The sequence below is a fragment of the Durio zibethinus genome, chromosome 3, assembly GCF_047325235.1.
Source record: "Durio zibethinus cultivar Kanyao isolate XHJ-2024 chromosome 3, ASM4732523v1, whole genome shotgun sequence".
NCBI lineage: Eukaryota > Viridiplantae > Streptophyta > Magnoliopsida > Malvales > Malvaceae > Durio > Durio zibethinus.
Window position 1 is genome coordinate 34141106 of NC_143164.1, and position 12875 is coordinate 34153980.

General features: G+C 32.0%; 2 pseudogenes across 1 annotated transcript; both read right to left on the minus strand.

Annotated features, from left to right (window-relative positions):
- Positions 1-3427: 3427 nt before the first annotated feature.
- LOC111283731 (putative inactive patatin-like protein 9) lies at positions 3428-5304 on the minus strand (annotated as a pseudogene). The gene is made up of 2 exons (XR_016339541.1): positions 4028-5304; positions 3428-3802 (listed from the first exon to the last, which is right to left on the minus strand). The product of XR_016339541.1 is annotated as a putative inactive patatin-like protein 9 (transcript).
- Positions 5305-6910: 1606 nt separating this feature from the next.
- On the minus strand, positions 6911-12663 carry LOC111283548 (blue copper protein-like; annotated as a pseudogene).
- Between the last annotated feature and the right edge of the window lie 212 nt (positions 12664-12875).

Consider the following 12875-nt stretch of genomic DNA (forward strand, 5'->3'; position numbering starts at 1 on the left):
GTAAGTTAATTTAAAATTTTTTATTATACTACAAATTAATTTTAAAAACTACAAATAAATTTTGTACATACAACATGTTTCTATATATATATATAAAATTGTAACAGAAACAATATTTGCATAGCTAAAATTTATTATATAATTTTTTACAAATATAATCTAAACATTATTTAGATAAATCATCTTTCATAATAGACACACACATATATTAATTTAATAAAATTTTACTTACAAAAATTTTAAAGATGATATGATATGTGAAAGAACGAAATAAAAACTAACATATCTAATTTTATTGTTTACTCTTAGTATGTTTGGTTTTATCATTTATTTTTAATAAACAAATATATTTCATTTCTTATTCATTATAATTTGGAGAATAAGAAATGTTGCTTTTCTTACGAACAATGAAACAAATAATGAAGACAAATATCTATATTAGTTAAAGATAATTAGTTATTTTTATTTTTATTACTTCATGTTTTGTATATGTATATATATTTTTTAAAAGTAGTTAAAACCATTTAAGTAATACAAGTTCCAAGTCTCGCTATCCCTACAAGATCACATTGCATCAATCTTGAGATATTAGAAATTTAACAATTTTAACTCTCTCAAAAGTAATTTACTTTATTTTTTACTAACTGAAAAAAAATATATACGTACATATATTACAATGAAATTGCTTAACACTTCAAGTGTAAATTTTCAATTACTAGAGATAAACAATAAAAAATTTTCTTGTATGAGCATTAATTTAGTAGGGGCAAATATGATAAAAAAAATGTTCAATTGAGGCAAAGCTTTGAATTTCCAAAACTCTTAAGATTTTTTATAATGAACCGGAATGAAATTAAAGAACTCAACAAGGGTAACTACCTCTGCAAGCTCTTATATAGATTTATCCCGTCCTTGTCTAAAGATAAAGAAAATTATTATAAGTATTGAAATTTGAATTTTAAACTTATTAAATATCATTTTAAAAAAATGATTTCATGAAATAACTGTATTAAACTTATATTACTTTTAATTACAATAACAATAAAGGCTTTAATAAAAATTAGGTTTTCTTTGAGATGAACAAATTGGAATGAAAGTAGGTAGCTAGTCATGGTTGATGTCCCCCTGTATCATTGATTCCAAGTTAAATTGCCTAGTTAATTCCCTTATAAAAAGAAACACTTATAAAACTAGATAGGAGGTTCCCCTCAGGCCTCAGATCTCCACCACACCATGAAAACCCAGCGTAAAAACCGTGGTGGGGCAGGCAGGGGGCGGGGGGGGGGGGGGGGGGGGTGCATAATTTGCAACGCGAGAGCTCAGCAGAGTCGACGTCAAACAGGTTGGCCAAACCTGGAGTGTGGGAGGTTCAAGAGGCCCCGTTCAGAAACTGAAAAAACAACACCGTGGTTTTGGATTAGGGGCTGTAAAATCTTGTCTTAGTCAATGTCGTTATCACCCCAATCGAAAAGATTAATACAGAGGTGAGTTGAATATATTCTACCTAACTAGTATTAAAGTATCTCCTACCCTCTGAGAATATGAAATTTCGTAAAGCCAAAAAAACCAAATGGGAACCCAAAAGGCAGCAAATCAGGGACCATTTCTTAATGCAACGCAGGTGGAGAGAGAAAGAAAAGTCCATACATGCATGCTCCAATCCTCTACCAACCTTACCTACCAAAAGAGGAGCATGCTATAAATTAATGAAAACTAAAAACAAAATGAAATCATTAAGGGAAAAAGTTAGTTTCTTTTTGTTCCTTACTTTTTACAGGTTGATATTGAGATGTTTATTTTGGTGGGTTTTGATACATGTCTATTCTTCTGTTTGCATTCACAGGAATCACAGCTACATATCGTTTACAAAAGGGGTGAGAAGGGCTTTGGTCAAAAGGGAAAATTTTATTTAATATTGCAGGAGTAATTAAAGTGCCCCACTCTCCTAGTTGGATCGCATGGGTTTGTTTGCCAGTCCCCCCTCCCCCACCTCCCTGGTTGCATGGTATCAACTTATCTTACAATTGTTCTGGGTTGTCATGTTAGCTCAGTCTACCTCAATTCTATGAAAATGCTTCAACTTTCCAATTGTTTTGTCAAATGGTATAGAAATTTCCTGCATTGCCCATGTTAAAAATTTTCTCAAGGCTTTTTTTCAATTCACAAATTGTTATTTAGCCATTTAGGTAAAGATGTGGGGGTTGGTCCTTTGGAATTTTGACCGTGGTTCATAACACCTGAATGTAGGCATGTTATAGTACTAATTTAACTTCGTATAAATTCATTCCTAAACCTAAAACCATGAATCCCTGTTGCTTTGAGGACCACTTCTCATTATTTACCCTTCGCATTTGGTACATTTAGATCCCAAATTGCCAACATGAAAGCTCTAATATTAGTATTTTTTTTTTTAGATATTAGATAAATTTAAGTAGTTTTTATACACCAATAATATAATTTTTTAATTATATAAATAAAATTAAAAAACTATCGTATGCCTTTTTTCAAAAAAAAATATTTTTTACTACATCTTTGAGATATATGTAACTTACTAATTTTCACAGTTAAGGGATATGATAATTTATGTATGTCATGTTTGGTATATAAAATTATGACAAGATAGAATAAAATGATATTATAAATTAAATTAAATTAAATAATATAATCTAATCTTATGTTTGATAGGTGTAAAGATTAAAATAAAATAATTTATTTATTAATCAAAATTATCTTTTTTTAATGTTTATATAATTTAAATTATTGATATAATTTTAAGAATATAATAAAATACATAAATTTAACATCATAAATTAAAAATAATCATTTTTATTTTGAAAAAATTAAATTATCTTATATCAAGGGGATGATAATACCACAATGTAATCTTATCCCTTTTTAATTATATATAAATTAAATATAATATAAAATAATTATCTTATTATCTTATCTACCAAACATAACTATAATAAACCAGATATTTTGTAATATTACTTTGTTACTTCAAGCGCAAAAATTTCTTTTGATAATTTGTGAGGAATTTAAATTTTTTTAAATAAATTAAAAGCTTAAAACTCCATCGAAATTAACAGTCACATTAATTGAAACAAAAATATAAATGCATCCACCAATAGTAACCAGCGAAGTAATGTGGGCATTCTCCGTTAAAAAAAGTTGGTGAGAATTTAAGGTTTAAACGCCCAAAAAAACTGAAATTTTGACTTGAAAACATAATAATACTAGAAGCAAAGAGTTGCGCATGACATTCTTTGTAAGGGGTACAAAAAAGAACTGGTTGATTTTAGCATTGCCCGATCGGTCCACCGTACAAAAAACGATACACTCTTAATGTTGCTAATAATAATGACATCTCATTTAATTCATTATTAACTTAATACCACTAATTAATCTACGATATTAATTCAGCCACAGCGGAGTTACCAGCTGTTTTTACTCCAAGTAGGGACAGTTAAAAGTAAAAAAGCAAAAAATAGACTAAAAAATTAAATAAATAAAAAGAAAGACAAAAAAGTACCTAACGGCCGTTGACAAGCCGGCTAACGGCCGTTGGCAAGTGGGCTAACGGCCGTTGGCAATTGGGCTAACGGCCTGATTTCTTGCGGGGACTTGGAGGAAGGCTGGTTTTAACGGAGCCAACAAGTCGTTGTACAAAGCACTCAATTCTCTGTCCGTTAGTCTCCGTCAGTAACCGCTTCCCGCCAAACGGTAACGACTCTACTCCTCTCTCCTTCAGTACTTCCTCCATTTTCGGACCCACCATCCTTTCAGTCCACAGTCCGTTTGCCTGCGCGTTGCAAACCGTCGAACGTCGATCACAAAATTATACAAATCCAAAAAAGAATATAAAACCGTTGAAATCTGTTTGGCCATTGAGAAATCCGAGGAAAATTATATAAAAAAATCACTTTAATTCAATCAAACTGATTTAACCACGAATTCAAAATTTTCTTAAGAATCAACAGAAGAGCATCGAATTCGATACGAGTAAAAGCAATATTTATATGCAAACCTGAATTCTAACGTAGTCCGTACGGTTCCAGCAGAAAGCGTTCCCCAGCATCTGGTCTACGGTCTCCGAGACTCCATCAAGCACAATGTCAACAACGGAACAAGTTGAGCATTCGCCGTTTTTACATACCTTTGACCTTCCACACGATGGACCGTTGCCTAACGACAAAACCAGAAGATCCTCCACGCCATTAACCGACGGAAAATCTCTTTTGTTATGGAGCACGTGAGTGACTGCAGCGGCAGTAGGGTTGTTCATGACCAAACCTCCGTCTACGGTGGAGCAGGAGGTCTTGCCGTCGATAGATGTCAATGGGAAAGGTTTGAAGAGGCTGGGAGTGGCTGAGGTGGCGCGGCACACTTTCCAAAGCTCGAAGTTGAAGCTAGGTGATTCGGAAGCGTCGGCGCGAGAGAAAACAAAGGGGGCGGAACTCTTGAGGTCAAAGCAAGGAACCAGGAGAGGCTTACACGTGTCCTTCAGTGTCAAAACCGTTCCGTCTTCTCTTCTAAACATTCCCTTCAGCACCTTATCCATACTCTTACCAGAATATCTATTCCCACGGCGAAGAATTCCGGCGAAGTTACTAACTTGGAAGAGCTTAGAGTTATTCTGAGAGAAAAACTTCACAGCGTCTCTAGCAGTGAAAAGCGGATGCCCGGTTCCATCATCGGCAGAGAGCATAGCAGCAAGAACAGCACCGACGCCAGTGCCGGCGATCATGTCGAAGAAATCGGCAATTTGAGCATGCGGATCACCGGTTTTGAGGCGGATCTGGTCTTCAAGGTGGATAAGAGCGGCACCAGCTACAATGCCGGTGGTTCCACCACCGTCGATGCTGAGGATTCGAATCTTGTTGGTGGTTTCACAGTGCGATAGCCATTTCTGCTCCAGTTTCGTGAAGATCTCCAAAGTTACCTTCCTCAGCTCCATTTTAGGCACACTTCCTCTTTTCGCGTGAAAATAACAATGAAAAAGCTTTAGAGTAAATAACTTGTATTTTTTTTTTATTTGATTGATTGATTGATTAATGCTTGCTTGTTTGCTGGCTTCTGGCAAATCCGTGAAAAAAGCAAAGAGAGCTTGGCTCTGGTCGCGCTTTGTTGCTGATAAGCAGTAATGGTGGCGATGAGCAAAAAATACGATGTTTGCACGCTGTTTCTTTCTTTCTCTCTTTCCGTCTCTCTCTGACTTCAAATCTCTGTGGCCTGACGAGTGAAAGTTGAGAGAGTGAGGGGTTTTTTTTGGATTTCTCTGTGGGCTACTGGGCTCTGTGAGAGAGAGAGAGAGTTAAAACCGGAAGTGAGTGAAGAGAGGAATAGAAATCGGGATGATAGGGCCTTAGCTGGTGGTTATCTTATTCTTATATACACATAGTATTTCTTCGGGGGTTTTTCTCTTTTGTTTTTTAATTTTAACGTTTTACTGAGAGTCTTACGTGTTTGGACTGTATTTGGACGTGTTCTCATGGAGCTATGAGTAGCGCCAACTTCGGCTTCTTATTCGGCTTGGCTTCCGCTTTCCCTTCATTAAGCATATATATTACCAGTAACCTTTTATTTATTTCAGTCTTTATTGTCTTTAGTTCCTGGATGGATGCAAAGCCTTGCGAAGATGGTGAATGACTTTAATACAGTTGATCTATAAATAAAAGGGAGAGACATTTGGTCAATACATTCATGTCGAACATATACCAAAATTACAATTCACTTTTCTCACCCAACAATACCAAACACTATTCTTCTCACCAAAAAAAAAAAAAGTTGCATATTTATTCATTTGATTTATCTCTCTCTCTCCTTTTTAATTTACATGGTTTGAAGAACACAAACAAGTTTCCCATCCAAGGTGACATTTGACAATCTTTTCATTACATCTTCAGACATTTACTTATCCCTTTTTTTTTTTTTTTTTTTTACATTGTTTTTTATGATACATAAATGAATTTATTAAGGTTTTCAACTACATAAAAAATTTTATCTTCCCTTCTTTAATTAAGCTTCAAATTTGAAATTTTGAAATTAATAATTTTATGTGAATGTACTCAAATGATATATTCGCATATCTATTTTTTATTTTAAAATTTAAGTGAAAAACATTAAAATTATAATAAAATTTTAAATTTTATTCAAGTATGTTAAATGTGCATAATAGATTAGTGTATATAACTTTTTGTAAAATATATATATATGATAATATTTGGCACATATGGGACAAGCATATCAAGTTATCAACTTGGGCTTGGGGAAGACTAACTTCCTCTTTGCAGGAAATGGGAAGAAGTATTCCTGCATTCATGATGGGAGCTCGACGACCGGCATCCCTGCAAGTCTTAAACTATGCATCAAAGGGGTCATCGGCCACCCCATTCCCAAATCAAACTGGATCAAATCTTGTCCATGCTTTGTACGGAATCACAAAAGCAGAGAAATCTTAAATGGTTTTGTTAGCAACTTGGGGCCTAGGCCCGGTTTACAGGCAAAAGAGGGTTAAAATTTTTTTTTCTCTGCATGAATATGCCCCCCTTTCAATTGGATAATTTTAAAGGCACGCTTCTTAATTTCTTTGTATGGGGATGAAAAACCGTTGAAAATTTTTTTTGTAGAAACAATTTCCTCTCATTTTATGAACATTGGTCCCTTTTTTGCAATTATCCCGTGGATTCTATGCATAAATAACAATGAACTGAAACTAATACAGTTTAATCGCAGCTTTCTTTCCTAATGAATGAAACATTTAATTATTCCAACGAGAAAATCAATCCGAAGAGATTATTACAGAAAACTGAAACAAATACATATATAGGAGAAATGTCCAACCTATCGAATACTAATGGGAAAAAACTACCCTTTATTTAGTTTATTCTACTTGCCTGATCAATGATAATCAAACAAAATATGCAAGGACAACCATAGCCAAACATTTGGTAGCAATCTGAAGACTGGAAATTTGAAGTGATGAAGCAGTATTAGTAATAACACTGGTAGGAGCCGGATTCTCAGCTGCAGGAGATGGTGGCAATGGGAGTGATTTAGCTGGAGCAGGGCTGGGGCTGGAAGCTCCATGGACGTAGATGTCAACCTTCTGGCCATATCTGCAATGGTTGAGGAAGCCGCAAAGGAAGTAGCGGTGCCCGGGCTGCTCCAATGTGAATGAATCGTTGCCAGAATAGTGGGTGGCTGTTGGCTTTGTTGCATTGCATGCTTGGTAATTGGGTTCTGTCACTTCCATCACATTGTGAAAGATAGCATTATATTCAAAGCCTGCAAAGTTAATTATTTAATACCACATTAAAGAAGCTCTACTTTCTTGGAGAGCTAAAGGCTAAAAAGGTGGTGTCGAATGATAGCAGAAAAACTTGGGGCGCAGAGAAAACAAGATCTTTGAGTATAGCAAAAACAAAGGGCCAGGGCTGGGAGTCAATTTTTTATTAAAGGTAATCGGAAAGTGTAGATCAATTATATAAAGGATTTGATCAAAACTTTTCATTTGAAAATAAAGGAATTAATTTATTATCCAACAGGAAAAAATTGTTTCTTTCGTGAATGAAATGTATAAATTTTGTTTATCATTAGGAGTCCTACGTTAATTTCACAAAATGATGAGAACAATTTTCATTGCACTAAATTTAATAATTTGTATATTTGAATCATATAAAATATTGATAATTCGTATATTTGTATTATATTTTACATAAAAATTATATATCATAACTAGTTTTTTTAACCCATACGGGATTTTTTATTAAATTTTTCATAATTTTAAATTTATTTTTTAATTATTTATCTAATATATAATCATATATTTATAAATGATAAATTATAATTAAATGATAATTTATACATAATATATTATAAATGATATTATTCATCTAAAAAAAGTCTAAACTTTTGTAAATTTTCAAGAATTATAAAAATCTTTTTTTCATTAAAAAATATTTTCTTCAATTTATTTGCTAAATGCTAAAAATTTTGCTACTACGTTTTTTCTTGTTTGATAAAAAATCAAGAATCTTGTTTGATAAAAAATCAAGAATCAATATTTAAATAGTTAAGATTAATAATTGTTTTATCGTAATATTGATTGGGTTGTGTGTGTGTATATATATATATATATATATATATATATTTGATTGAACAACAAATCACAATTATTAATTTTGTTATAATTGTTTTCTTTTTATTAATTCTTATTTTTGACAAACTTCAAGTAAAAATTATATTCAAGTAAAATTTTTTTATATATGTTAACAAAATAAAGTTATTTTTTAGATAAAAAGGAAATGATAATTCCGAAATAAAGTTATTTTTTAGATAAAAGTTATTTATGTTAAGCTTAAAAAAAAAATTTTGAAATATTTTTTATTTTTAATCATTTTTAACATAATTGGTAGTATTTTTTGTGAGTTTGATATGGTAGTAATCATAATTCTTCTCATATTATCCATTGTAGACAAAGAAATTCAATAATAAAAAATATAATAAAAGAAAATAGAGAATATAAATTTACATATTAATTTGTTAAAATTAAATATATACAATAATAAAAGCAAATATGTTAATAAATTAACAGAGAATAAAAGCATTGAAGAAATGAATAAAACAAAAAATATATATAATACAAAAAGTTAATTATAATCAATCTAAGCAAAATTAAAAAAAGTTATGGACTAAAGAGAAACAAATAAATTAACTAAATATATAATATAAAAATATTTGAATTAGAACATAAATAAAACATTATATTTGTTTTTAAAGCAAAAACATATTTTTATTTAATTTTTTTATCAACATTCAAATATCTTATATTTTCATATAAAGATGTAAGCTTTTGTTTCTTTAAAAATACATGCTTTCCAATCAATAATTCATTAACTTATCTAAACGTATTAAATTTAAATAATCTATTAAATAATTTTTAATTTTTTATAGATTTTGATTTGAGTTTAACTAATTATCTAAAAATATTAAATTTAAATAATTTATTAAATAAAATTATTTGACAGAAAATAAAATTTTATTAAGTATATATATTTTGAAATGTTATTAAATTTAAAAAGAAAAAATAATTATGATTTAATATATTTGAATTCAAATCTTATGCAAAAATTTTAATCTTAAATAGATTTTGATTTCAATTTAAATAATTATCCAAAAGATTCAATTTAAATAATTTATTAAAAAAATTTATTTGATAAACAAAATAATATAAATATAATCCTATGTGTCATTAAAAGAGATTATCCACCTAGACATCCACATAAGTAATTTTAATCATGTAATCTTGTATGTTGTAATATAATATATATATATATATATATATATATATATTAGATTTGTGTTGACACAAAAATATAATATATTTTTTTATTAAAATTTTAAATTATATTACCTTCATATTTTTTTAGGTTACTTTCGTATCATGTTATCGAAGTCTATGCTACACCAAAAGTTTGTTTTATGGCTACATCCTTAAGTATTTGGTCATAAAACAACATCATGACATAATGAAAATTCTTCTTATCACACTACTTGAAAAAGACAAATCAAAGGTATTTTTTACCATGTATATTAATACACTGAGCTGAAACAAATATAAAGTAGATATTGCTAGACATGAGAGAAGGTTTAAGGATGGACTAGGCCTATTGCAAACGAGAACGAGAAATACTAGAAATTAGACGAAGGTAAATGGATCTGTTGTGTGCTTCAAAATTCTCTCTTAATTAATCAAAGATGAAGATATATTAGTTGTAATTTTTATGTAGCCTTAAACTAATGGATAAAAAGGACAAACAAATGTTACTATTATCATGAAGTCGATTCAAAATATGAGAAGAGGAAATTCTTTAAATCAGGAGTTTAAAGAAGAGCTTACGAATAGTGTCACCAACATAAAATTTCTTGGAAGAGGCCCACTTTTGGTAATCAAACATTGGATGCCAACCCGAAGCATCACCAACCCTGTAAACAGCCCCAAAACTGATAGCAAACGCAGCAATTATCGTCAACATAAACATTGCATTTTTAGTAGAAACCATGGCTAAACCCACCAAAGGAGGGATATTGTGGGAGAGAGAGAGAAAGAGAGCCAGAAGAGAATCAGGACAAATTACTGATAGAGTGATTAACTATTTGACTAATATGTTGTTGGGAAAAATTTACCCTAATTACATCAGCATGTTTGATGCCGGTTTAGGGAAAGAAACGGTTATTTCTGGGAAAAACTTTTCAAAAGTATACGTTTTGGATATTTGCAATCACTGTAGTAAATGTACCGAATTAACTACATATTTTAATGCGGTAAGTGCAATTAATTTGGATTTTTTTTATAAATTAAATAATAAAATACGTCGGACCATAAAACAAAAATTAAGAGTTTTTTTATGTATATATAATGATGCATGGGATATTCGGTTCTATTTTTGAGTAACGAAAAATACTAATCAAATATCTAGTCAAATGCTCGTGTATAGAAAAATTAAGAATTGAAATTTCTTTGTGAATAAAAAGGAGGAAAAAAATTAAAAGCTATGTATTTTACGTTCTAATTATGGGCTTGCAGGCTACGATCCAAAAATTGGCTTAGACTAGCTCTTGGGCCGAAGGAACAGGTGTGACCAATGTGTCAACTTTTCGGCCTGTTTGGTGGTGGCCAGGAACACAGCAGAGGACGTTGTAGTGACTGGGCCTGTCGAGTGTAATGGAGTCAGAACCAGAGGTGACAGCGGATGTTACTTCGCAGGATTGGAAACCGTTGAGGCCCACTTGCATCACAGTGTGAAATTGATTGCAGTACTCGAACCTATCGTCGTTCTCTTAGCAGAAGCCATCGTTGAACCACAAAAACCAAAAGAAAGAAAGCAGCCAATCGAATTAGAGCAACAAACTAACAGAGAGAGAGACGAGAGAGCAAGATTTATACAGGGTTTTCGTGTTCCTAGTCCATGTCCCAGCATGAAAAGATTTCCCATACCAAAAAGAATTTGTATATACCTGAATCGTACGTCGACAACAAAAAATATACTTTTAATCAAAGGCATACATGTTATAAACATTAAATTCGCATTATTATTATTATTATAGTGTAATATATCCTTGGTTATATATAGTTTTAATTTAAAAACTTTGGGATGATTTGGATTTTTATTTTTAATTTTAATTTTTATGTGATTTTTTTAATAAGAAACTTAACGTACACAAAGAACTTGACTTAAGAACCTGATGGTTTTTTTTTCTTTCTTTTTTTCTCGAACAAAGACTGGTTTGATCATGGTAACGTAAAATATATAATTACTCTATCTGAAGCATTCCCTTTGTTTTAAGATTTATGATTCTTTTATGTTGTTGGAATGAATTCGAACGAGTTATTTTCTCCAGAATTACCAAATTTTTTATAATGCAAAAGGGAAAAAACCAAATGAAAACAAGCCTAATACACAAATATATTAGGTGAAAAATTAAAGGTATATTGCTTACTACATTATATATCTTTTAATTAGTTAAACATATATTTCATATATGATAATAATGCTACCCGGATATAATCAAGTCCAAGCATTCCCAGCACAAACACAATTGTAAAGACCACCTGCCTGGAAGGCAAAACCAAAGACACAAATTAAGACAAGACTCAATGCCAAAGAAAGCTTGGAGGAGATGAGATATACAGCACTGCTCTGAGCTTCGGCAGGTGACACCATTTCTGAAGAGTGTGTGCGGGTGATGAACCAAAAGTAGATGGGCTAGGACTTGCACTTGGGGCTATGGATGATGGAGTGACCAATACATCAACTTTCTGACCGGCTTGGCAGTGGCTAGGAACACCGCAAAGGAAATAATAGTGGCCAGACTTTTTGAGGATTATGGAGTCAGAACCGGAGGTGTAGGAGGCGATGGCAGATGTTCCGTTGCATGACTGGAAATCGTCGTGAGTCATTTGCATCACGTTGTGGAATTGACTGTTGTACTCGAAAACTGCATGAAAAAAGGATTTAGATTTTTCTTTAGAAAGTGGTGGATTCAAAAGCTTAAACTTTTTTTATTTTTCTTTAAAGTGGTTGAAACTTAAAAGTTCTTTTCTCTTCTCTCTTGCAAAAACCCTTTAATGGAATTAACGAGCGAGCCCTGCAATTGTTAGTTGACCAACCGAAAGGAAGAGTATACGTATGTTAAGAATTTTTACCAGCCATTTTTTTTTTCTCGTTGGGGAAGGGGGCCGAGGGTGCGTGGCATCAGAAAATCCCCGACTCTATGGACCCTGCAGACTGAGAATATACATCTCTAAGAAAACTGGGACCAATTTTTTTTCTTAAGAGAAAGAGTGTCAGAACTTAAAGCAATAGAACCATGAAGGAAGCTAAGGAGAAACAGAGGGAAGATTGATGGGAAAAGTTACGAAGAAAGTCGCCAACATGGAAGCTCTTGGTGGAAGCCACTTGCTGTAGTCAATATTTCCCATGCTAGTCCACCCAGTAGAGTCACCAACTTTGTGAACTTCACCAAGAGAGACTCCAAAGCAAGCGAACATCAAAAGGAAAGCCACAGTTCTCTTAGCAGAAGCCATCCTCAAAACACGATTATCAACAGAGAGCTTGGAAATTAGTTAATTTGTGAAGAGAAATCTCGGTGCATGGCCTCTATATATAAGGAAGTTTTTCCTAATAGTCCTAGTCCTTGATTGGAAAGACTTCACAAGCCAAAAAGGATTTGTATATTGAATTTCCAATAGAAAGGTCGGTGAACATTCTTCCTGTTAAATCTGGGACGTCCATGTGTGAGTTTCACTGAATCTGAACCGTGGTAATCCAACGGTAATTTAATGAAAGCAATGGATAGTCCAAATGGTAAAT